The sequence below is a fragment of the Canis lupus genome, chromosome 4 (genome assembly GCF_003254725.2).
Source record: "Canis lupus dingo isolate Sandy chromosome 4, ASM325472v2, whole genome shotgun sequence".
Taxonomy (NCBI): domain Eukaryota; kingdom Metazoa; phylum Chordata; class Mammalia; order Carnivora; family Canidae; genus Canis; species Canis lupus.
Genome location: NC_064246.1, coordinates 35,993,018 through 36,018,889, shown reverse-complemented (window position 1 = coordinate 36,018,889; position 25,872 = coordinate 35,993,018). Strand labels below are relative to the sequence as shown.

General features: G+C 40.9%; 1 long non-coding RNA gene across 1 annotated transcript in view; it reads left to right on the top strand.

Annotated features, from left to right (window-relative positions):
• The window catches only part of LOC118354460 (uncharacterized), a 36,665-nt gene extending 13,885 nt beyond the window's left edge, over window positions 1-22,780 (top strand). The window contains exon 3 of the long non-coding RNA XR_004814939.2: window positions 21,852-22,780. This is a non-coding gene — a long non-coding RNA (uncharacterized LOC118354460). The remainder of the gene's footprint in view (window positions 1-21,851) is intronic.
• Window positions 22,781-25,872: the final 3,092 nt, after the last annotated feature.

The following is a 25,872-nucleotide window of genomic DNA, read 5'->3' as shown; positions in this document are numbered from 1 at the left end:
TGTTAAATACTTTTAATATCTCTTCTACCCTCTGGCAACCTGTTGGACTAAAATAATAAATCCAGTTTTAGGGTCTGATAAGAGTGTGGACATGAACAGATATTGAAGTGGTGGGAAGCTATAAGATCTTACTCTCTTAGTAATTTTTTCAATGATTCTTTTGGAAGGGGTGCCTGACTGGCTCATTTGGTGGAGCATACAGCGTTTGATCTAGGGGTTGTGAGTTCAAGCCCCAAGCTGGGTGTAGAGATTCCTTAAAAATGAAATCTTAAAATAGTTGGATAGTTCAACAAGGGGTTCATATTTTATTCTGTTGTCTACTGTCTTTGGAGTAAGATCTCTGGTTTGCCAGGATAAGGGAATTTTGCAAATTTTAAAGCACACACTAGAAGGCAGTGGCCCCATATGTACACACCCAACAATGACCACTTTCTCCACATTTCTCTGCCCTTCCTTTGTGTAGGGGAGGTGGAGAGGAGTCTCCTCCACATCATACAAAGCCACTTATGTCTGAAGTGTTTTATGAACATAGAGCAGCTGCTTGGGAGCGCTCTTTCATTCCTTGCAGTTTCTTTTCCATCCTTCCAGTCATTTCTCAGTGGGGCTCTGATAGTAGAGTTATTATTCACATCATAATGTCCTTTTTCTTTTTTAAAGACAAGGCAAAGGAGAGGTGGGAAACATACACTCCTAATTTGGGACAGTATGGTTTTCTATCTTTGCATTTTCGAATAAAGTCATGAATTAAGAATGAAGAAGAAAAGTATGGTGAAGGATTCTTGTATTCTGCATGCCCAGAGGCAAATACCATTTACCCAAGTCTGCAGAGCTGCCCCCTTGGCCACAATCACTAAGGAGAATCAGGTTTCAACTCTGTTTACCTCTCCTGCGGGCTCCTAAATAGCTTGCTGAGAGAGGTATAGCTGGTCTGTGTGATGAAGACAGCGGATAAGGGTGGGTGGGCTTAGAGACTGTGAAGCCATGAGGCTGTGAATGTGCAGAGCTCTGGGGGTATTGAAGAGAGAAGTTCCAGTGAAGGTGAATCATGGCATGGAGCTCAAGAGGAAAGCAAAGGGACACTAAGAAGTAGATCAGTGGATTATTTATGATTCTACCTTTGATGAAATCTAAGGAACCTAAATAAAAGGTCTAATTTATTTTTAATTACTTTTGGTTGTTGTTTCTTTGGAAGGGATAACCCTCTGAACCTGGATTATGTGAGTCCCTAGATTTATACAAGTTATATATAGAATGCACTTACTGGGGTGTGTTTCTGGATTTGTGAGCATCTATAGCAGTTGTGTTCATACATGCATACGTATATCTATATAAGTTTTTAAGTGTTTGAAGTATTTGTTCATTATGTTTATTCTTAAGGGGCTTATGGGAGATAAGATGCTCTTTTTTGGATTCACTCAACCAGCAGCTTTGGCAGGGGGTGGTGGGAAGGACACCTGGACCCTCATAACATTCGGTGCTCTGCAACATGGGGACAGGGGGTTCCTTCTTCATTTCTCTTGGTGTTGCTAATAATATTCATTGAGCATTTACTGTATACCATGTATCATGTTAAGTGCTTGACTAGATTATCTTGCTTAGTCCTCACAGTAACCTTATGCTACATGTATGGTTATGATCCCCATTTAAAGATGAGGAATTTGAGGATGAGAAGGGTTGCCTACGGCGCAACACGAAGGATACAGCAGGCTGAGATTTCAATGCAGGTTGTCAGACTCTGCAGCATGGCCTTCTGTGGCCATCATTTCTGTGACCCCAGAGGAAGGAGGGATACTTCAGGCATGCCATCGCCAAATCATCCCTTCTTCTGATCAGACAGACAGGGTGCACTGTGGTCTCTTGCACCCTGAACTGGCTACGGGGTTTCTGACCTTATTCCTTCATAGTACAGTGAAGATACCCAGGCTTTTCTGTTCTGAGGAGAGCCTAGGCCATCTCTCTCTCTCTTTCTCTCACACACACACACATAGACACATACATTTGTTGGTTAGGTTTTCATGTCACTGATTTTTGTATAAAACATTGTTACTGGAGAGTAATTAAAACCCCTGGTCGATTTATAGTGGGGTCTCCTGACATGGTTGTGTAGTTATTTATGCCTAGATGACAGGGAAGATTAGCATTAAATGCTGAGAGCATTGCATCTGCCACTGTGATGCAGTTAGAGGCATCTATCAAAGATGCATTTGGAACGCAGAGGCCTAGGTCTAATTGCCAGGAATAGTGCAGGCTTTCCTCAGCATCACTTAAAGGTAGAGAGAAGAGTTAGTAGTGAGAGAGGTGGACCCTCACCTTACCTTGTCAGTAGATTCTTCAAGGTCAGAAGAGTAATCTCTTCCCCAGTCCTGCATCTCTTGGGTCTTCGGGGTAATTATCCTTGTGGCACGGATGAGGGCAAAACCTGTCTCTAGAGACAGGAGCAGGCAGAAGGACTAATGTGTCCTGTTACTGCTCCTAATTGGTCACATTTGTTAAGTGTTTATTATATGCTGGATATTCCTAGGGTGGGGGCGGGGTCTTGCCTATATCATCTCACCTAATCCTTAGATGGCCAACCCTGCTTTTAAGCCTGATCCTTTCCAGCCCTCCCCTAGCTATCATTTATTTTGCCATTTGTTTCTCTGGGGATTGGAGGGGGGTAGGGTGGGGAGGGTAGGGAGGCACTGCCTGCTTAGAAGAGTGGCATTCGCATAAGCTCAAGAGAAAATAAACATTGCCAATGACTCAGGCAGAAAAGGATTAGCAGATTATGAATTATGTGTCAACCTTACTTCTACTGAGAATCACTTTGATAGATTGTATTCTGTGTTTACAGATGTCAGTGTAATATGTTTCATGCTAAAATACAATAAAGGTTAGTAGTAGCAGTGTTATAGTAACCCAAATGTCAACTGCCCCTTTGTTCTTCAGTTTCAAATCTGTCTGTGTCTTTTCTAATTTTGTCCTCATTGCAATCCAGAATTGGAACTCAGAGAACTAAGAGTCCATGGTCACAAATGAATTGGTGAAAAAACAAACAAACAAACAAACAAACAAACAAATGAATTGGTGAGCAGGGCACCTGGCTGGTTCAGTCAGTAGAGTGTGGGACTCTTGATCTCAGGATTGTGGGTTCAAGCCCCACGTTGGGTATAGAGATTACTTAAAAATAAAATGTTAATGTGGTGCCTGGCTTGCTCAGTCAACGGAACATGCAACTCTTTTTTTTTTTTTTTTTTTTTTTTTTTTTAAAGATTTTACTTATTTATGAGACACACAGAGAGAGAGGCAGAGAGAGAAGCAGGCTCCCCTCAGGGAGCCTGATGTGGGACTCAATCCAGGGACTCCAGAATCACGTCCTAAACCGAAGGCAGACGCTCAACCATTGAGCCACCCAGGTGCCCCTTAAAAAAAAAATCTTAAGGGCATCTGGGTGGCTGTGGGGTAAGCATCCAACTCTTGGTTTCAGCTCAGGTCGTGATCTCAAGGTCTTGGGATCAAGCCCTGCATCAGGCTCTGCTCAGTGCAGAGTCCGCTTCAGATTCTCTCTCTCTCTCCCTCCTTCTCACTCTCTCTCTCCCTCTAAAATAAAATTTTTTTTTTTTTTCAAAAAAAACCTGAATTGGTGAACAACATGGGTTTTGTAAGGGGTGATGATATGGAGAGACATGTAAACCATCTCCCTCCACCTCTACCTTCTTAAGCAATGAGTTTAAGAGTTCATATTGGATACTTATATCCTCTGGAGACCCTCCTCATCCCAGATCTGAGGCTTTTCTCTCTATGTGCTACACCTTTTTCCTCAGCAGTGCCCTTGCCTACTCTTCCCTATGTCCTTCTCCTTCACAGGAAGGATGTGAATTCCTCTCCTAATATCCTATGTTGTAGTTTAGAAACCATCTTTTGTTACTAAATACATCCTTAGCATCTTATGCTTCCTCTCTTTGCAGTTTATCAAAGTATTCCTTTCAAAGAAAGTCTACTTAACAGAAATTTTAGGGGAATAAAATGTTTGTTTCATTATAGAAATAGGCCTTATTGGGACACCTGGTGGCTCAGCAGTTGAGCATTTGTCTTTGGATCAGGGTGTGATCCTGGAGTTCCGGGATCAAGTCCCACATTGGGCTCCCTGCAGGGAGCCTGCTTCTCCCTCTGCCTGTGTTTCTGCCTTGTTCTCTCTGTCTCTCATGAATAAATAAGTAAGTCTTTAAAAAAAAATAGGCCTTATTAAGACAGAATTCTGAAATGAAGGACCATTTACAGAATCTTGACTGTAAATATGTAAATGGTCTGACATTGCCCAACTCAATTCAGACATCTTACGTTTAACAGTACTTGAAGGGGTTCATTAGCATGGGAATTTATGAATATGACAGACTACTGAGGATCCCTGAATCCATATTTTGCAGTGAGAACCACAGAAAATTCATATAAACTTAATATAGCACCACAGACCACCTGGTGGCTCATTTGGTAATGCATACAACTCTTGATCTCAAAGTCATGAGTTCAATTCCCATGTTGGGCATAGAGCTTACTGAAAAAACAAAAACAAAATATAGCACCAAAACTACAATAATATATTGTGATTTCTACTGTATGTCCTAACTTCCTCTTTACTATGAAATCAGATATAAACTTTAACCAGACAGTCCTGGTTCTCTTGGGGTTCTTCTGTATGCCCCATATTACTTTTATTTCTAGTTTTGGTTCATAGTTAGATGTGAGAAATTCAAACCATAACACATTCAAACATTTTTTTCCACTCATGCCCATTAATAGCTTTAATCTAGACAAAATATCTAATTTATAATCAAAGGTGTAAATGAAACCCTAATTCCTGTATTTGCACCCCCTTCCCTCATCACCCCCCCCCCCCCCCGAATCATCTCAGGTTGTCTTTTTACAATGCATTTCCAATTCCTGGCTTTCACCATGGCTTTTCAGAATTCAGGTACATCAGGATTATCTCTCTGTTAGAGTTTGTTGGCTGAAAATGTTTACGATGAATCCAAAAAGGTAACTGTGGTATCAGAGGGGTAAAACTATATCAGGGTTGGCTATGGATGGATGATTTAAAATTCCCATGAAATTTAATTGTGGACTGGCTTCTTTTATAAGCAAAATACAGGTTTATGCTCTTGAAAGCCTACCTTCAAATGAATTAAATCTTGATTGGAATGGCATCATGCATTGTAATACTTTCCATTAAGCAAATGGCTTTTAGTTGTTCAATACAATATGCAAGATTATCGCTGAGATTTAAGTTTCTCTGGGCCCACAGCACTTTGATTCTGGGTGATAGCCTAATTAGCAACAAGAGACTTTGCAGGGATATCCAGGGAAATCATATGAAAATGAGAGTGACTGATGTCCAGAAGGGGAAGAATTTTTATTTCAAACTTTGTATTGGGTCATTAGAAATATATTGAGAGAAACTTAGACAACCAGAACAACCAGGGTTTAATATACTTCTCCAGATAGGTTTTGTTTTGAGGTTGAGAATTCGGTTTGAGCATGGTTATTGTGTGAATTACTAAAAGAGTATCCATCTCTTCAAGGACTGTCCCTATAACGTCACAGAGTGGAGTTGTTTAGAATTGGTGGCAAGAAAAAAACTCTTTTTTCTACCCACCCCAACTTCTTTATCTCAATAGGAGGTCTAAAAATGATGCCAAAGGGACACCTGGGTGGCTCAGTGGTTGAGCATCTGCCTTTGGCTCAGAGCGTGACCCCGGAGTCCCGGGATTGAGTCCCACATGGGGCTTCCTACATGGGGCCTGCTTCTCCATGTTCTGCCTCTCTCTCTCTCTCTCTCTCTCTCTCTCTCTCTCTCTCTTTCTCTCTGTGTGTGTGTGTCTCTCATGAATAAATAAAATCTTTAAAAAAACAAAATAAAATAAAAATGGTGCCAAAATCCTCTATGTAATGAACAGTCATCAACTTTTATTTTCCTTTTCTAATGAGCTAAGAAGGGAGGCTGAAATTAAGGAAACGAATATTTGTAAAATGGCAGCACAGAGTGACAGCTGCAGATTTGAATGGATTGCCAGCTGCCTTTAGACTCATAGAAAGAAATAGAGGTAGCATTCCTGGTGCTATTTATTTTCTTCCTTATATTTTCTGTATCTTCCAAACAATCTAAAATCAGTATTAATGACTTTTATAGTGGAGAAGGGAAAAAACTAAAATATCTTAGTTGTGACCAGTATATATTACATATAGGCTTGGGAATACTAGAAGGATAATTACCAACATGAAAACAGTGTTTTATCTTGGAGTAATTGAGGTGACCCTTAATTTTTGATTTTCTTTCTCTTTTGCACATTTGCATTTATTGATTATTCTGCAATTCACATTACCTGCATAACAAATGAACGTTTTTCCACAGGGAGCATTATCTACATGATTCAACATTAAGTTTCTATTTTGAAAAAGCATACCCATACCAAAAAGTAAACATTTGTACTGTAAAATTTGTTCTTGTTCTACGTCAACATTTTAGTTTTAGCAAGTAGATAACTCTCCTACATTTGGAACTGGGTTCAGTGGAGTTCAGAGACTGCTTCAAAGGAGGCCATGAGGCGGTGCCTGGCTAGCTCACTGAGCAGTGACTGGTGATCGCAGGGTCAGGAGTTCAAGCCCCACAGTGAGTGTGGAGTCTAATTAAAGAAAAGGAAAGAAAGGCAAAGGCCCTGCGGTCCTGCAGAAATCAGCAGAGATCTCTGTTGCTCTCTCTCCTGCAGCAGCCCAGAGGCCACAACTGGCCAAAGTAATCATGACAGTAATTAGATCTTTTCCTCATTCCTAATGCTTTCAAACCATTCCTAATCATTCTTATTTGAGCTCCTGAATAACTGAAGAGTAGATATAGCAGGCCAAGCATCAGCATTTCTTCCCCATACTACAGCCCCACTGAAGTTTTTAAAACAGCAGATCAGGGACGCCTGGGTGGCTCAGCAGTTGGGTGGCTGCCTTCAGCTCAGGTCATGATCCCTGGGTCCTGGGATCAAGTCTGCATTGGGCTCCCTGTGAAGAGCCTGCTTCTCCCTCTGCCTGTGTCTCTGCCTCTCTCTGTGTCTCTCATGAATAAATAAATAAATCTTTAAAAAAACCAACAGAGCAGATCACATTAGTCTTCTGCTAAAGACTCATTAAAGGATCCCCAGTGCATTAAGAATATAACTTAAACTCTTTACAAAAGACCCTGCCTGATTTGTCTAAGACAGCCTCTGTGACTTCATCTTTCCCACTTCCCCGTGGAAATAAGCTCCGGCCACACTGCCCCTCCCCACTGTGTACAGCTCAGGACCTTCACTTGGCGCCCCTGTTCCCGAAAGCTGTTCTTCATCCTGCTACCATGGTGGCCACCTTCTCCTCAGGACTGACTCCATTTTATCCATCTCAGCCTAAATATCGCCCTTCTCTAGGAGGCTTTACCCAACCTCTGTGTTTAGATAGGCAAGTTCTGCCTCTCACCCAATCTCTTCTGTAGTAGTTATCTGTGGCTGTACAACAAATCACCCCACCTTAGTGGCTTAAAACAACAAACATTCATTATCTCACACAGTTTCTGTGGATCACTAATCCAAGTGTATGTGTGTGTCTGTGTGTGTGTGTGTGTGTCTGTGTGTGAAGGGGGTGCTGGGTTCGTTTGGCTCAAGGTCTCTTAAGAGCTTGCAGTCAAGACTTCAGCTAGAGCTGGGGTCATCTGAAGGCTTGCTTCGGGGCTGGCAGCTCTGCTTCCAAGGTGACTCACTTGCCTGCCAAGGCAGTGCTGGAAGTTTTTCTATTTCCAGTCAAGTGTTTACTTGTTTATTGTTTTTCTCTCCCCACTCATTCACTCTGTCCTCTGCACCCAGTCCAGTGCCTAACACATTATTGTTGCTCAATAGATACTTATTGAGGGGGATCCCTGGGTGGCTCAGCGGTTGAGCGCCTGCCTTCGGCCCAGGGCGTGATCCTGGAGACCCAGAATCGAGGCCCGTGTCGGGCTCCCTACATGGAGCTTGTGTCTCTGCCTCTCTCTCTCTCACTCTCTCTCTGTTTGTGTGTGTGTATGTGTCTCTCATGAATAAATTGTTAAGTTTTTTAGTAACTAGATGGAAATGAGACCGCCAAGGCAAGCGAGGGTCCAAGAACAGATTTTATTGCAGGCACCCTCGGGCGAGGTTTCACGACTCACGGGGGAAAGAGAGTGAGTCGAGGAAGTCGCGCCAAGACAAGGTGGTCGGGGGTTTACATAACGTTGTAAGGCAGAACGGTTTCCTATTGGTTGGCTCATATGCAAAGGAAGGACTGCAATCCAACCAGTCAGAGTGACCCTCCCTATGCAAAGGAAGGATTGCAATTCGACCAGTCAAAGGTGACTTCCTCCTCTGGGGCTTGAAGGGCATTGGGTTCGGTTGGGGAAGTCCAAAGGAGAGGTGTAAGGGTCTGCTCAAGCTGTCGTCCCAAGTGGAGGTGGTGACAGGAACCTCAGCCATTTTGGCGTATCCGCCATCTTGAGGAGTTTCCCTTCCCGCCTGGCCCCAACATAAATAAATAAATCTTTAAAAAAAATAGTTACTTATTGAATGAATAGGAAACCCCTACCTTCTAACTCAGTTGATTGCTTAAAACAGGGAGTATAAATCGGGATAAAATGAACTAATTGTTGTGCCCAAGATTGCGAATCCGAGAAACCACCAAGGAGCCGACACCGATGCAAGCGCCCGAGGGTTTATTAGCAAGCTCGAGCTTGGGTCCAAGTATACCTGACACAGCGGAGCAGGGACTTGGACCTCGAAGTGGGTTACAGCTGGGTTTTTTATAGGCTGGTCTAGAGGATTTTCAGAAGGGGTGGAAGAATTTCTCCCAAGTTCTGTTTACATTCTGATGTGGGGCTTTCAAGGGCATTGAGCTCTGTTCTCATTCTAATATGAGACTTTCTACCATGGGCGTGGGCTCTGTTGTCTTTCTGATATGGGATTATCTGCTGAGGGCAATTCTGAGCTCTGTTGTCTTTCTGATATGGTATTACCTGCTGAGGACACTGAGGACATTCTGCAGTTTTTCCCATAAAGTTCAGCTCTTATTCACAGGGGCCTAAGATGGCTGTACTTGTGCTAATGCTAAACTTTAGGTGGGATGGCCTTAATTTTTCTTGGCTTCCACACTAATGTTGATTTCATCCAAAAAACTTTAACTGAATAATTGGATAAGGGTAGGAGAAAGTGATTTCCTCTTTATTTGCAGAGACACTTTCATTTATTTCAGTTGGGAAACTAGTAATGTACAATTTTAACTTTTTTCCTTAATTTTTTAAAGTGAAACAGTTCACAACAGATTTTTTTTGGTATCTTTTCCTGTGGGATCATTTTATTTACAGTTGACTCTTTTTTTTTTTTTTTAAGATTTTTAAATTTATTTATTCATGAGAGACACAGAGAGAGAGAGAGAGAGAGGCAGAGACACAGGCAGAGGGAGAAGCAGGCTTCATGCAGGGAGCCAGACGTGGGACTTGATCCAGGGTCTCCAGGATCACGCCCTGGGCCAAAGGTGATGCTAAACTGCTGAGCCACCTGGGCTGCCCTACAGTTTACTCTTGAACAAGTTTGAACTGCATTGGTTCACTTATACACAGATTTTTTTTATTTTTTATTTTTTGGTATATACCGTATTGCAAATGTATTTTCTCTTCCTCATGATTTTTTTTAATAGTTTCTTTTCTTTGGCTTACTTTATTATAAAAATATAGTATGTAATATACATACCATGCAAATATGTGTTGACTATTTGTTTTATCAGTAGGACTTCCCCTCAACCCTAGGTTTTTAGTAGGTAAGTTTCTGGGGAGTCAAAAGCTATACACATGGGCTCCTGGGTGGCTCAGATAGTTAAGCATCTGCCTTTGACTCAGGTCATGATCCCAGGGTCTTGGGATGGAGCCTGGCTTCTCCCTTTCCCTCTGCCCTTTCCTCCCAACACTTGTGCTCTGTCTCTCAAATAAATAAGTAAAGTCTTTAAAAAAGAGTTATACACAGATTTTTGACCATGCAAGGGTCAGTGTCCCTAACTCCAGGGTTGTTCAAGGGTCAACTATAGTTGTTTCAATACATTCATGAAAAGAAGCTTTAATGCAGAAATAATAAAAAATTTACTACCATCATATAAGAATCAGTAGGTAGGAGTGATTTAAAATCAAACTATAATGGTTCCTTATTTATTTATAGGTTTTCCCCCACTAGATGGTAAAGCTGGGGAAGCCACAGTTGTAAGTTCTCTATATCCTTGCACTCAAGTGTGGCAGGTAAATAAGTAGTGTCCACATCAACTGGGATTTTGTTAGAAATGCAAATCTTGGGTATCCCTGCAGACCTAATGAATCAAAACCTACATTTTAACAAGTTCTCAGGTGATTCATATGCACATTAAAGTTTGAGAAACACTGCTCTTTAATATATAACCTGGGGTTTACATTTTAGGAAGACTTTTTATTTAACAAAAATGAGCATTTGCTTTTCTGGAGTCAACTTCAGGAATAAAGTTTCCATCTTCTAATAACTGAGATGCTTCTAATTAGGAAGATATTTTTTATACATTTTAAGTGTTAACTACAAAACTTCACCATTCTTGAGTTTCCTAATGTGGCCTCTGCACCTGCCTGATGCAGTTCCTCCCACATACAGAAGGCTGAGCTTTGATGTAGGTTTTACCTCAAATTAGTAAACTGGTAAAAACTTGTTGCTTCTGTTCCTGGAACCAAGGTTTGATAATTGGGGTTGAAGTTATTAAAATGATATGACCCAGAGAATAATTCTTTTCCATATTGTTTTTTGAAAATTTTTTTTCATACTTGTTTTATTTCACATTGGGTTTTAAAACTTAGCTATATTCTAGTTGAGTTTCTAGACTTCAAATTAAAAATAGAAATTCTGTATTTTCGGATTTCAGTAGAAATGAGAATTGCTTACCCATTCTTGTTTTTGTTTTCTTTCCTTTATATTTTGTAGTTTCACTTGTTCTGAAGATATTTCATGAAAACAGAGCAAAATGACCACTGAACCATGAGTGTGTGATGAAATATTGTTTCATACCTTTGTGTGTGTGTGTGTGTTTATTAGATAAGCTCTACATCCAATGTGGGGCTTGAACTCGTGACCCAGAGATCAAGAGTTGCATGTTCCACCGACTAAGCCAGCCAGGTGCCCCTGTGCCTTTTCTTTTAAATAAAAATTTAGCTTTGGCAAATTAGAGCAGCTGAATTTCCTAAAATTTAGCTTTTGGCAAATTAGAGCAGCTGACACAATATTATTGTGTCAACTATGGAAGTATAGGATATTTAAGAGTAGTTGAGAAAGTATCATTAGTGCTACACTAACACCCTTGAGAAAGGCAAAAGAATTCAAGTCAAGCCTCTTGTCACATTTCTAAAATCTGGCCAAATTATATTTAAGGGCAAGATCTCATCTATATACTAATTTATTCACTGAGGTTTCATTCAGAATGTCCCCCTGCTGGTGACTGGGCCCAGGGTTGGGCTGCAAAGAAGAGGGTGTAATCTGTGAGGGAACTACCTTTTTTGAAACAATAGTTTGGTCAGAGAACTCTGTGAAATTTTTTTTTAATTTTTATTTATTTATGATAGTCACACAGAGAGAGAGAGAGAGAGAGAGAGGCAGAGACACAGGCAGAGGTAGAAGCAGGCTCCATGCACCGGGAGCCCGACGTGGGATTCGATCCCGAGTCTCCAGGATCGCGCCCTGGGCCAAAGGCAGGCGCCAACCGCTGCGCCACCCAGGGATCCCAATTCTGTTAATTTTTTTTTTAAGATTTATTTATTTATTTATGATAGACATAGAGAGAGACAGAGAGGCGCAGAGACACAGGAGGAGGGAGAAGCAGGCTCCATGCCGGGAGCCCGATGTGGGACTCGATCCCAGGACTCCAGGATCGCGCCCTGGGCCAAAGGCAGGCGCCAAACCGCTGAGCCACCCAGGGATCCCCCCAACTCTGTTAATTATTAAACTAGTTACCGACTGGTGGAAAGTTTTCTTTGCCAGTTAGTACTCTGTTCCTCTCAGAATTTTTTTTTTTTTTTTTTTTTTTTTTTTTGCAATGACTCTGGTGCATTTTCTTAGTCTCGTATTGTGTACAATTTTATCATCATTGGAAAATCTGTTTCCTGAGACTTTGAATCAGCATTTCTTTCATTTTCAATGTATTTCTCACTTATGACCCATTGCCATATCTGCTACTTAAATTCAGTTTTTTTAAGACAGCTTGTGTGTATGTGTGTGCATGTATGAATATATGTATGTGTTACTACATATTAAGTTGGGTACACATATGACTGTGGGTTTTTCTGGGAAGACATAGTATATGCATATAAAAATACAGAAAGCCAAGATATTGTGTGTGTGTGTGTATACATATATATATATATATATTTTTTTTTTAAGATTTTATTTATTTATTCATGAGAGACACACAGAGAGGCAGAGACACAGGCAGAGGGAGAAGCAGGCTCCATGCAGGGAGCTCGACGTGGGACTCGATCCCGGGTCTCCAGGATCACACCCCGGGCTGCAGGTGGCGCCAAACCGCTGCGCCACCGGAGCTGCCCTACTGTGTATATTTTTGTAGAATTTTAGATACCTTGTTAAACATGGAAGCGGGGGATCCCTGGGTGGCGCAGCGGTTTGGCGCCTGCCTTTGGCCCAGGGCACGATTTGCCTGTGCCTCTGCCTCTCTCTCTCTCTCTCAATCTGTGTGTGACTATCATAAATAAATTAAAAAAACAAAACAAAACATGGAAGTGAGTCCAATTACAAAAGATTAGGAAAAAAATACCTTTGAAACAGGGATGTAGAAATGTCTTTTGGTTATTCTGTTTGACATATGGAGGTGATGGTCGTGGTACTATAATAGCCATGCTGCCATTATGTACTTTTTAGAAAATAAATGAGAAGGCCAGGACAAAATTATTCTGAGAAATGACTTTTGGGCCCCAACTGTCCACTCTTTGAGTCAGATATGCCCAGGAGTAGGCAAGATACGAGGAAAACTTCTAACCTGTTTTCTCCAAGTTTTATAAGACAAAGGGGCCTGCTGATGCCTGCATCGTGATGTCCTGCAGTAGTTTAACCAGGAACCATGGCAAAGGATACTCAATAGTTCCTAGATCTAGCATGCTTGAAGCTTCTTGAATATCAGTATTTTCTTTTAAGATTTTATTTATTTATTTGAGAGAGAAAGAGAGAGAGAGAGAGAGCAAGTATGAGTGGGAGGAGAGGGGAGAGGCAGAGGGAGAAGGAGACTACTTGCTGAGCAGGGAGCCCAACGAGACACAAGGCTCTAACCCAGGACCCTGAGATCATGGCCTTTGTGGAAGGCAGATGCTTAACCAACTGAGCCACCCAGATGTCCCAAATATCAGTATTTTGAAAGAATTTAGCCCAATGTTTAACTTTGAGTTTGGTCTCAGATTTGTTACTAAATCTGAAACTGAATACATACATAATTTTATTGAATCATACATGGAACCAGAGGTTAGTTTCTCTCAAATTGAATTTTGATTTGAAAAAGATCAGATCCGATCAATTCCCTTTTATCTTCTCTTGCTTCAGCTCACAAAAAATGCTCATTCCACAGCTCATAGTTCCCCAAATTATGACCAGCATGCCACTGTTGGTAGGAAGCATGATTCCAGGTGATACCTCCACATATAGCACATCCAGTCATCAAATAAAACTATAACACAGGAGGAGTGCCTGGGTGGCTCAGCCGGTTAAGAGTCTGCCTTCAGCTCCGATAATGATCCTGGAATCTTGGGATCGAGCCCCACCTCCAGCAATAGGGAGTCTGTTTCTCCCCTCCCCGCCCTCCTCATGCTCTTGCTCACTCGCTTGCTGTCTTTCTCTCTCAAATAAATTAGTTAAATCTTTAAAAAACAAAAAACTATCACAGGAGACAAATAGAATTCCCATTTTAGTGCTCTTTCTGTCTTTCTGTTTACATCGAGAGAAAAACCTCATTTTGGTGCACAAAGGGCTTTAATACGTCCTTAACTTTGCAAACCCTCCTTACAAGGAAGAGGCAGGCCCCAGGTTCAGAGCTTTGGATGGGTAACACTGTTTAGTTAGAATTTATTTTTGTAGTTGCCTTCTGCTTATGGCAAATGATAATTCTTTTCTATTATTGATAGTATTAAAATTTTATTTTATTTTATTACTTTTAAAGCTCTATGCCCAACTTGGGGCTTGAACTCACAATCCTGAGATCAGGAGTTGCATGTTCTATTGTCTGGGCCAGCCAGGTGCCTCATAAATTTTTAATTCAATTAATTAATTAACTAACTAACTAACTAATTAATTAATTTTTACAGTAGATTCCATGCCCAGTGTGGAGCTTGAACTCACAACCCTGAGATCAAGAGTTGCATGCTCTACTGACTGGACCAACCAGATGCCCCTACATTTTTTATTTTAAATAAATATTTTAAAATATAAATCTGAATTAAGGAAGAGTATTAAATAGAATATAGCACAGATGGCACATGGTCTGGCAAAAGTTATAAAGGTGATACGTGAAAGGCAGGCTTGTAAATACTTGTGTTTGCATATCTGTTTGGGTACTTACTAACTTTGTGACTTTGAGGAAATTATTTCATCTTTGAGCTTTTGTTGTCTTCATCTCAAAATGGCAATAACATACCCTGTATGTAAAGAATGTAACATTGTGCTTTAAAAAATGAATGTACTTAAAATGTAGCTCCTCCCCATCTAACTACACTCTTCAAAACTATTTATTTATTTATTTATTTATTTATTTATTTATTTATTTTTAAAAGTTCATTTGTTTTGAACTTCTGTTTTTTTTTTTTAATTAAAGTTTTTTTAAATTTATTAATGAGAGGCATACAGAGAGAGGCAGAGACACAGGCAGAGGGAGAAGCAGGCTCCATGCAGGGAGCCAGATGTGGGTCTTGACCCAGAACTCAGGGGTCACGCCCTAAGCCCCTAAGCAGGCGCTAAACCACTGAGCCACTCAGGGATCCCAAAACTTCATCATTTATATCTGATTTCCTCCACAGATCAATCTCGAGCCATCCCCATACAGTGCAGTATCAATAATTGGAAATCATCGGGCCTCCACCTCTTTATAATTCATTTGCTTCCCTTTTGTCCTTGTATGACTTATAAAGCACTTAAGTTTCCGATGTGTCTTGTGATATTTAAGCTATAGAACATCTGAAGTCTGTAAGACTATGAATATCAAAGCTGAAATAGAGGGATCCCTGGGTGGCTCAGTGGTTTGGTGCCTGCCTTTGGGCCAGGGTGTGTCCTGGGATTGAATCCCACGTCGGGCTCCCTGCATGGGGCCTGCTTCTCTCTCTGCCTCTCTCTCTCTCTCTCTGTGTGTGTCTCTCATGAATGAATAAATAAAATCTTTAAAAAAAATGCTGAAATGATATTCTGATAGTATTTTTCCTTTTGATATTCACAAAATGGTTCTGGAATTTCTGGGACATCTGGGTATTGTGAGGTAGCCAACTTGATGGTGTACCTTTCCCCATTTGCATCTTCATTAGCCCATCCACACTGGCATTGTTGAAGGCATGTGGATTGCATTTACAATTTACATGGCCATATGCTATGATTCCATTTTTAAATTCTATTTGTGGAATGAAGTTTTTATGGAAAACATTTTGCTACAGAGTTGTGAATGTACTTAGGAAGATCCATGTAGTATATCATGACAGCTCTTTCCCTATCATCACCACATGCACTCACCACCTCCTTATTTGAAGGGCCTTCTCTAACATCTGGCCATATACATCCATTTTTGGTATGATCATTCATGAAACAACTGCTGGTACACCTGTATATATGTGAATGATGGCATATCTGATTAAGTAGACACTCCTATTAAAGTGTCATATGCTCAAATAAATCTCCCAGTGTCCATTTCAATATAATGCAATAAACTCACTTTCCCAGCAAACTCAGAAATTACAAGCCAAGCCCCATGTGGACCCAAGAGTCTGTTAATTCCACATATGGCCAATTCCCTGAAGGAAAATGTTTAAATACAGTCTTTTTTTTTTTTTAAGTGGGTTAGCTAACAGAAAATTTAATTCATATGCTAAAGTGTGTCAGGCAGCTGAGTTCCAGCACCCAGTTCATCATTATCTTGAATTGTGGGTTTAATCAAGTTCCTTCACTTAATGTGAATATTTGTATTCAAAACCTAGCATCCTGCTTTAAGGAAAATGCTCACCTTTTATTTCTTTTGGATAGTCCTCAGCTTTGGGAAATCCCATGAAGACAGCCAATGAAGTGAATCTAATTGGGTGGTGGAACACGAGAGCTTTCATTAAAATAGCTTTGTCCAAGGAGACATTTTCACTCTACTTTTGTATCCGTTCCAGTGCTGTTTCCATTTTATTTTGCTTAAATTAAAAGGGAATGTTATTACAATGAAAGCTTCGTTTTAGAAACATAGACCTTTTTTTTTTAAGATTTAATTTACTGGGCAGCCCTGGTGGCACAGTGGTTTAGCACCGCCTGCAGCCCAGGGCATGATCCTGAAGACCTGGGATCGAGTCCCATGTCAGGCTCCTGCATGGAGCCTGCTTCTCCCTCTGCTGTGTCTCTGCCTTTCCCTCTCTCTCTCTCTGTGTCTGTCATGAATAAATAAATAAAATCTTAAAAAAAAAAAAGATTTAATTTATTTATTCATGAGAGACACACAGAGAGAGGCAGAGGCAGAGGGAGAAAGGAGAAGCAGGCTCCTCACAGGGAGCCCAATGCGGTACTGGATCCCAGAACTCCAGGATCATGCCCTGAGCTGAAGGCAGCCATTCAACCGCTGAGCCACCCAGGTGTCCCTAGAAATATAGATCTATAGGATCAAGTCAGAGAGTTGGGCTGACTGCTGCATTAGTTGACAGATTTTGTATGTCTGCCCCAGGTTGGAAGGGCAGTTTGGATACAAAGCCAGCACATGTAATGGAGTTTATTTGTTCAGGGCTGGGCAGCAGATATAATAAAATTATACACTCTCTTTGTGTAACCCTGTCTTTTATATCTTCCTGTAGTTGCTCATTCATTCATTTTTCAGATGTAAATTAAAAGTGGAGGTTGAAGATTAGATGTGCCAGGGCTCATGTGGGCTCTATGAAATGTAGTTTCTCTCACTCCTTCCTGGATCAAGACAGAAATATAAATGAGCTCTAGGAGAACATTCAAGCCTTACAAGAATTCATTTCTGTCAAGAATAGGTAGTTGGCTTTGCTAGCAGACGTGGCCTATGAATTTATTTTCCTCTTGTTCTTATTATTTGTTATTGTTCTTTTAATTCAGTTAGCAATACAAAGGGTTTTAAGCAATATTCTCAAATTATCTTTATAGTCTTTCAATTGTAAATATGATTAATGTGAAGCAGGTTCTTTTAGAAGAAACATCCCTTGAAAGTCTACCTTGAGTCCAAGCGGCGTCTGGGTACTTTGCAAGGAGAAACAATCCATTCATCCCAATCTTTTGCTGTCATTTAAAAACAAAACAAAACAAAAATCGGTCAAATGAAGAGCATTTGATCTCTCTGGATGCTATTAAGATTATTTACATAACAAACTTGACTCTCTAAACTAGTCTGGTGCCACAGAACTTAGTATTAGGTTGAACTGTTTAAAATTCATGCTGTTTACTGTTTATGTTCTATGAAAATGTTGATTCCATGAGATTCAATGTAATGCCTATCAGCTGTGGAGCACCTGCTAGATAAGTAACTGCGCCCAATATCTGAAGACTATGCAAACTTTAACAATAGAAAAGACAGTACTTTGAGAGCTGCTATTGTTAGGAATTTGGGGATTTCCTAGTGGGGATGAGGGTATATGAATGAGAGCACCGCACTGAGTGTGGGATTTATAACTTAACATCTTCTAATCCTAACCTTAAAAGAGCCTCATCCAGTGGTGAAAATCACCAGTTGTATTTGCGAAGAACATGAATACTGACTACAGTTTATAATGTATTTTTTTTAATTGTTTCTTGTTAAGACGCCTGGGTGGTTCAGTGGTTGAGTAGACACTGAGCTACCCAGGCATCCCCCCTCTCTATGCTTTTCAAGCACATTGTTCATATACCTCTGGGTTAGCAATGAAGTCTCTTTTTCATGTTCATCTCCCTCCTAGAGTGTGAGCATATCAAGGGCAGGAGTTCTGTCTTTGTGTCTCTCCAGTACCTGTCAGATTGCTTGGCACAGACTCATTCATTCGTTTAATCTCCGAATCATACATTCATTCCAAATTGGACCCTCTTAATAAACTTCCATTAAATAAATGGATGGATGAATGATACTTTGTTTTAGAGCTAACTTGTGAAATCCATGGGCAAATTTCAGGGTGTATGGTTGAAGCTCCCTACCCATTGCATAGCCAGGTAAGCATGTGAGAAAAACAGTTACTACCATCTTGAAACCATTCAGTTATCCTCACTGTTCTTTGGATTAACTCAAACTCTTCATATGTTCTATAAGCTTTATAAGTCATTGCCTATGATTCCAGCTTATTTCTTCACATTTTCCCATTTATCTCCATGTTCCAGCCACATCAGCCTTCTTATACTAACTCACTGTGTATTCCTTCCCTACTAAGCCTTTGCACATGCTGCCCAGTGACCTAAACAACCCTTTCTCCCATTCTTCACCTAGTTAACTTCTGCACATCCTTTCGATCTTAGCCTACATATCTCTTCCCCGAAGACCTCCCCTCTCCACTCACCTAGGCTAGATCTAGCTCTCCTGTACTCTCGTGTTTCTATACTCCAGTCCTTCAGAGCACACACTACAGCTCCTAATTTTATGTTTATTTTTTATGATTAGTAAAAATGTATCAGTAACCTGTTGCCACATTAATGTTGTGTAATAAAACACCACAAAATTTCAGTGGCACTCGGCAGGAAATGTTTATGGCTCAAGTATTTGGAGTCAGCTGCAGGCTGGCAAGGCAACTGTCGTTCTTGGTTATAGAGGCTGGGCTAACGCTTGTATCTGGGGAGGAGCTGCCTGACTGCTGATCTGAGACCGGGGCAACTGCTCTGCATGTCTCTCACCCTCCAGAAAGCTGTCTCAGACACACTCTCGTGTTAGTGGCAGATGTGCAGGAGGTCACATGGAAGGCTCTTGAGGTGGCATAGGTACACCATTACTTCTGGCTTATTCTAGTGGCCAATGTAAGTCTTATGGACAAGTCCAGAATCAGAGTGGGAGGGCACTGCAAAGTTACAAGTGAAGACTTGTTGACAAGGAGTTGTAAAGGTTGGGGCCATCTTGCATCCTACCACAATGTGACTCTAGGATCAATGGAAGCCAATGCTGGTATCTCTTTTTATTCACCATTCTTTCCCTAGTACTAAGCAAGATGCTTGATATATAGTTGTTGATAATATTTCTTGAATGAAGGCCTGACTGAATATGAAAAGACATCAATCTGTTACTGATATCTCAAAAATCTAGAGAAATGTTCATTTTTGGAGGATATGCCTGCCTTAAGAAAAGTAAAAGAAATTCAGAATTGTCATCTATTCCTCATTCTTTAAATTTCCATATTGCCCCCAAAACAGCTGTTTGCATTGTGGGATTAGATTTTCTCATGAGATACATTTCTCTCTCTATTCTTGTTGCCAGTAAGAGTGTTTGAAAATAATTTCAGGGACGCCTGGGGCTCAGTGGTTGAGCATCTGCCTTTGGCTCAGAGTGTGATCCTGGGGTTCTGGGATTGAGTCCCACATCGGGCTCATTATATGGAGCCTACTTCTCTCTCTATGTCTCTGCCTCTCTGTGTCTCTCATGAATAAATAAATAAAATCTTAAAAAAAAATAATTTCAAATGAAAAGAGTTAAACATGAGCTGTATGAAGAAAGGGGACAAAAACTTAATATATTGGATATGATGGAAAAATAGGGTAGCTTTTGCTAGTTTAGATAGTAGCCTGTGCACACTTTCTCATGTTCTATAGACTTTCACAAAATAGTCTCTGAAGGGCCAACAGGAGGCCGATGGTGCATTCAAATAGCATGTTCCTAATAACTGGGAAAATAAGTCAAATATTTTCATTAATTCTAGAGCATGAAATCCTAAAAAGATCCTACGGGTATGAGACACAAACAGAAAGGAACAGAAAGGGGTGCCTGGGTTGCTCAGTTGGTTGAGTGTCTGCCTTTAGCTCAGATCATGACCTCAGGGTCCTGGGGTCAAGCCCTGCATTGGGCTCCCTACTCAGCAGGGTCTCTGCTTCTCCCTCTGCCCCTCTTACCTTCTCTCTCTCTCTCAAATACATAAAATTTTTGAAACAAAAAGAAAGGAACTTGAGCTGGAAAGGAAAGACAGAAAGATTGGCATTGTCAAGAATGTGAAACCTTAAATGGGCTTCATATTTGGTGAGTGGTAAAGGAGTTGGGGAATATGGATTCAAATGCTGCTGGAAGTTCTATAGGGATATGAGAATAGGGTTGGGTGGCTCAGTCCAGTGAACATCTGCCTTTGGCTCAGGTCTGATCCCAGGGTCCCAGGAGTCTGCTTCTCCCTGGCCTTCTGTCCCTCCTCCCTGCTTATGTTTTCTCTCTCTCTTTTTCTAGTAAATAAATGAAATCTTGAAAAAAAAATAGTATGAGGATAATTTAACTGAACCATGTAATTTGGTATCTTTAATAAAGAAATGTATTCTTTGATTCTGTCTTCACTTAAGAAATAATGCCTCTTTTCTCCAGGGGTGACATTCAAAATACTTGATAAAAGGGAGTAGTCACAGTGATGGAGGAAGGTTCTAAAGTCCTTGATTATGTCAGTGTTAGTCCTCTGGCAGCTACACTGTGGGAAATTTTGGGAGTTTCTGGAGATAGGAATGGGGTAGCTGCCATGGGGCAGTGGCTGGTCAGGAAGTGGACACTCTCTGATTTGGGACGGTGGTTATTTACCAACTAGACCAGAATTATTTCTATTTTCTAATACTCATACAGCTGATAGAAGGTAATGGTCATGCAACTCTGCAAATATACTGAAAACCATTGAATTGTACCATTAAAAAGTACATTTTGGGGTGCCTGGATGGCTCAGTTGGTTAAGTGTCTGATTCTTGGTTTCAGCTCAGATCATGATCTCAGAGTCCTCCCATGTCAGGTTCCATGCTCAGTTGGGAGTATGCTTGAAAATTCTCTCCCTCTGCCTCTCCCTCCGCTGCTTGTGTGTGTGCATGCTCTCCCTTTCTCTAGCTCTCCAATAAAGTTATGGTGATGGCCAGACTTAATGAGAGTGCCTGGTAGTCACATGAAAAAACGTTAACTGGAGTACAAGTAAGTGTCATGGCTAGAGATGCTGATCACACAGCATTTGCTTGGAGGGGAGAGTTTGAGCTCATGTAGCAACCATGCAAAGCAACTGATGATAGCTGGGAGAGATAGTCTGGAGCCTGCTCCTCGGGCTTTGGCTTGTCCCTATGGAAAATCCCTACCACGGCTGCCCATCCACTGGCACTTCCTGGACTCAGTCAGGGATGACTTTCCCCAACCTGTACTTGAGAACTTCCTTCTTCAGTCATCAGCTTGGGACAATGCCAAGCAAACTGTCTTCTTTGTCATTAGGTCTATGAGGCATACTGGATTAATTATTTCTCTTTTTGGGCAGCTCTTATAACATATTCTAGCTAAAAGAAAGTATTGGAATGATGCTGTTTTAGCCTCCCAAAGAGCCCCACAAATAACAGTGGCAGGCATTTGGAATTCATTTAATTTAAGCATATTCTCCAAATTTTACTACATCTATTTTCATGCATCCACTTAATAATATATTTTTTCATTTTCTTTTCTAGGAGAATGACCATAATATGCAAGCACTCCTGGGAGGATTTTACCCCCCCACCCCCTTTTTTTAACTCCCTTGGATTTCCAAATCCCTAATCTCCACTGATTATTTTTCCTTTCTATAGAGAATTTGATATAGTTTAAAGACATTTGGAGAACAAATGAGTAAAGGTTTGGAAAGATACTTTGAATATTTAAGACAAGATGACACAGATATTTATTGGGTTCCAAAATATCAGATAGCGAAGAGATTTTTGAAACATCACATGAATGATGAGATGTGAATCTCAACTAGGAATTCCCCACTAATAATGACAGGGATGTTGATGCCAAATGATTCTAGGTTGAGAATACCTAGGATGGGGGGGAGGCAGCCCATGAATGCAGTTACCTTACAGGGTTTCTCTGTTTGAGTTACATTTGCCATTGGAGAAGACTGGAATTTTGCTTGTTCTATGTGTGAGATTTAATCTGGAAATAGTTTTCAAGTATTTCTTTTCTTAGCAAATTTTAAACACAGACTAACCAAATTATCTACTGCATTCCATCTATTTCACAGCAGTAAGTCATTGGGCCTAAAAGCAATGTAGCTGATTTCATAAACAATAAGGTGAAGACCCAGCATGATGGAACAGACTTCAGTTACCAGTTTAGGGAGGGGTCCACTATGGTAATAGCTCAGAGTTTCTAATCCCAGTCAAAAAGGAACTCCAGGATAACTTGACCGAAGGGGCATAGTACAGGGAGAAAAGCTCAGAAATAGAAGTAATGATTTTGATTTAAGACCTCATCCAGGGCAGCCCTGGTGGCGCAGCGGTTTAGCGCCGCCTGCAGCCCGGGGTGTGATCCTGGAGACTCAGGATCAAGTCCCACATCAGGCTCCTTGCGTGGAGCCTGCTTCTCCCTCTGCCTGTGTCTCTGCGCCTCTCTCTCTCTCTCTGTGTCTCTCATGAATAAATAAATAAAATCTTAAAAAAAAAAAAAAAGACCTCATCCAATAGTTAAGTAGTGGTGAGGCTTTGGGGCAACATGCTTCTCAAAAGTTATCTCGCTGTGCTCTCTCAGCTTTTCCCTTCCTAGTCAGTATTCAATCCACACAAATCTAGCTTCTATTTCTCTCCACCATTTAATGAAATTGCTTCTTTCATGGTCACCAGTGATCTCTAAAACCAAAGGACAGGGCAGCCCGGGTGGCTCAGCGGTTTAGCGTTGACTTCAGCCCAGGGCGTGATCCTGGAGACGGGGGATGGAGTCCCACGTCAGGCTCCCTGCATGGAGCCTGCTTCTCCCTCTGCCTGTGTCTCTGTCTCTCTCTCTGTGTGTGTCTCTCATGAATAAATAAATAAAATCTTTAAAACAAACAAACAAACAAACAAAAAAACCCAAAAGACATGCCAGTCCATTTCATTGAAAACTCCCATCTAGTTCCTTGTCTTCTTTTTTTTCTTTCTTTTTTTTTTTTTTTTTAAGATTTATTTATTTGAGAGAGAGAACAAGAGAGAGAGAGAGAGAAAGTGAGTGCAGGGGGGAGGGACAGAGAGAGAGGAGAGAGAAAATGAGAGAGGAGAGAGAATCCCAAGCAGACTCCTGGCTGAGCATGCTGCTCGAAGCAGGACTCCATCACACAATCCATGAGATTATGACCTGAGCTGAAACCAAGGGTCAAATGTTCAGCCAACTCCCAGCCACCCCTGTATTTTTTTTTTAAGTAGGTTCCATGCTCAGTGTGGAGCTGGAACTCACAACCCCAGATCAAGAGTAACATGCACCACTGACTGAGCCACCCAGATGCCGCTCCTCCGGTATTTTTTTTTAAGATTTTATTTATTTATTCATGAGAGACACAGAGAGAGAGAGAGGCAGAGACACAGGCAGAGGGAGAAGCAGGTTCCATGCAGGGAGCCTGATGTGGGACTCGATCCCGGATCTCCAGGATCACACCCTGAGCTGTAGGTGGCGCTAAACTGCTGTGCCACCGGGGCTGCCCTCCTCCAGTAGTATTTTGACACAAATCCCATTGTGTCATTTCACCCCTAAATATTTCAATATATATCTATACAAGATAAAGACTTTCTTTTTAAGATAAAGACTTTTTAAAGTATAACCTTAAGACCATTAACACATCTAAAAACTAATAATTTTTAATATCATCAAATACCTGAAAAGTATGTTTCTGAACGTCTCATAAAGATATAATTTTTACAGTCAGGTTGTTTGACTCAAGATCCCAATAAGAACCACACATTACAAATCGTTTGCTATGTCTATAGGTTTCCCCTTCCATTAATATTTCACCCATTAATTTGCAATTTATTTGAAGAAACCAGATTGTTTGTCCTGTAGAGCTATAGTCTGGAATTTGTTGATTGCACTTCTGTGATTAACATGTTCCTGAGCTAAGATGGCCTCATAGGTGGTATTGTATTCTTCCATCAAAAGTCATGTGTTTGGTGGTGTGTCTTTTTGTGATGGCAGTAGATGTGCTTTATACCTAAATCTATTAATTCATTGGAGGTTGTAAAATAGGAATATTCCACTTCTATCAGTTCTTCATTCATTCACAGGAATATTTCTATAAAGGAGAAACTTTTCTTTCTTTCTTTTTAAGATTTTATTTATTTATTCATGGGAGACACAGAGAGAAAGAGAGCACGTGGCAGAGGCACAGGCAGAGGGAGAAGCAGGCCCTGCAAGGAGCCCGACATGGGACTCAATCCCTGGTCTCCAGGATCAGGCCCTGGGCTGAAGGCAGCGCTAAACCGCTGAGCCACCGGGCTGCCCAAGGAAGAACTTTTCTTTTGTCTTTTTTTGGTTACCTGGTGGTAAGGTTTGTATAGGGATAGATTTCCCAGGCACCTGGTGGCTCAGTCACTCAGTAGGGAGTCTGCTTCTCCTTCCTCCTCTCCCCCCTCTCCCTGCTAGAGCTCTCTCACGCACACTCTCTCTAAAATAAATAAAGATAAAATCTTTTTGGGGGGACATCCAGGTGGCTCAGTGGTTGAACATCTGCCTTTGGCTCAGGGCATGATCCTGGGTCTCACATCTGGCTCCCCACAGGGAGCCTGCTTCTCCCTCTGCCTATGTCTCTGCCTTTCTCTCTCTCTCTGTGTCTCTCATAAATAAATAAATAAAATATTTTGTAAACCTTTTTTTAAAAATAGAATAGATTTACCTTGTAAAAAGTGTAAAAATATCTCTGCCTTGTTCAAAGTCTTCCCGTGGCATCTTCACCTTCATGTATACAGAATGAAATCTGTGGCCCACACAATACCCTGCATAGTCCGGCTCCTCCATCATCTTTTTCATCATGTTCCAGCATACTCTCTACCTTTTTATTGAAATTTAAAATTAAATTAAATAAAAAACTTTAAGTTATTTGGAATTTATTCACCGTAAGAAGGTGAAGTCCTTTCCTACCCCTGGATTTTTGCACCTGCTGCTCCTGCTGCCTGGTCACCTTCTCCCACTCTCTACCTATTTTGGATCCTTTTTGACCTTCTGATGAAATGTCATCTCTTCATTGAGGCCGTCTCTGACTGCTTCCCTTAGTGGGCCTGCTCTGCCTCATCATGGCTTCTGTTTAATTCTGTGTTAACACCTTCTTAATAAAGAAGTTGTGACTGTCTTCTTTATTTATTAATCATTTTCCACCAAGCACTCTAGCTCTGTGAAAGCAAGGATTTCTTTCTGTCCCATACACTACTGAATCCCAAAGCACAGCACCATTTCTGGCATAAAGTGGATGCTTTTCTTTCTTTCTTTCTTTCTTTCTTTCTTTCTTTCTTTCTTTCTTTCTTTCTTTCTTTCTCTCTCTCTCTCTCTCTTTCTTTCTTTCTTTCTTTCTTTCTTTTTTTTTTTTTGAATAAACACCACAAACTTGCTGACCCTGCATATCCTCATCTATATAAGTGTGATGGGCTGGGCTGGGCTGGGTTGAACTAGGTGATTATAGGATTTCTTCCACTTTTTAATGTTGTCCTCTCTGAGGACACATAGACCAAGACAAAGATTATCCAGTGCAGTGCTTCC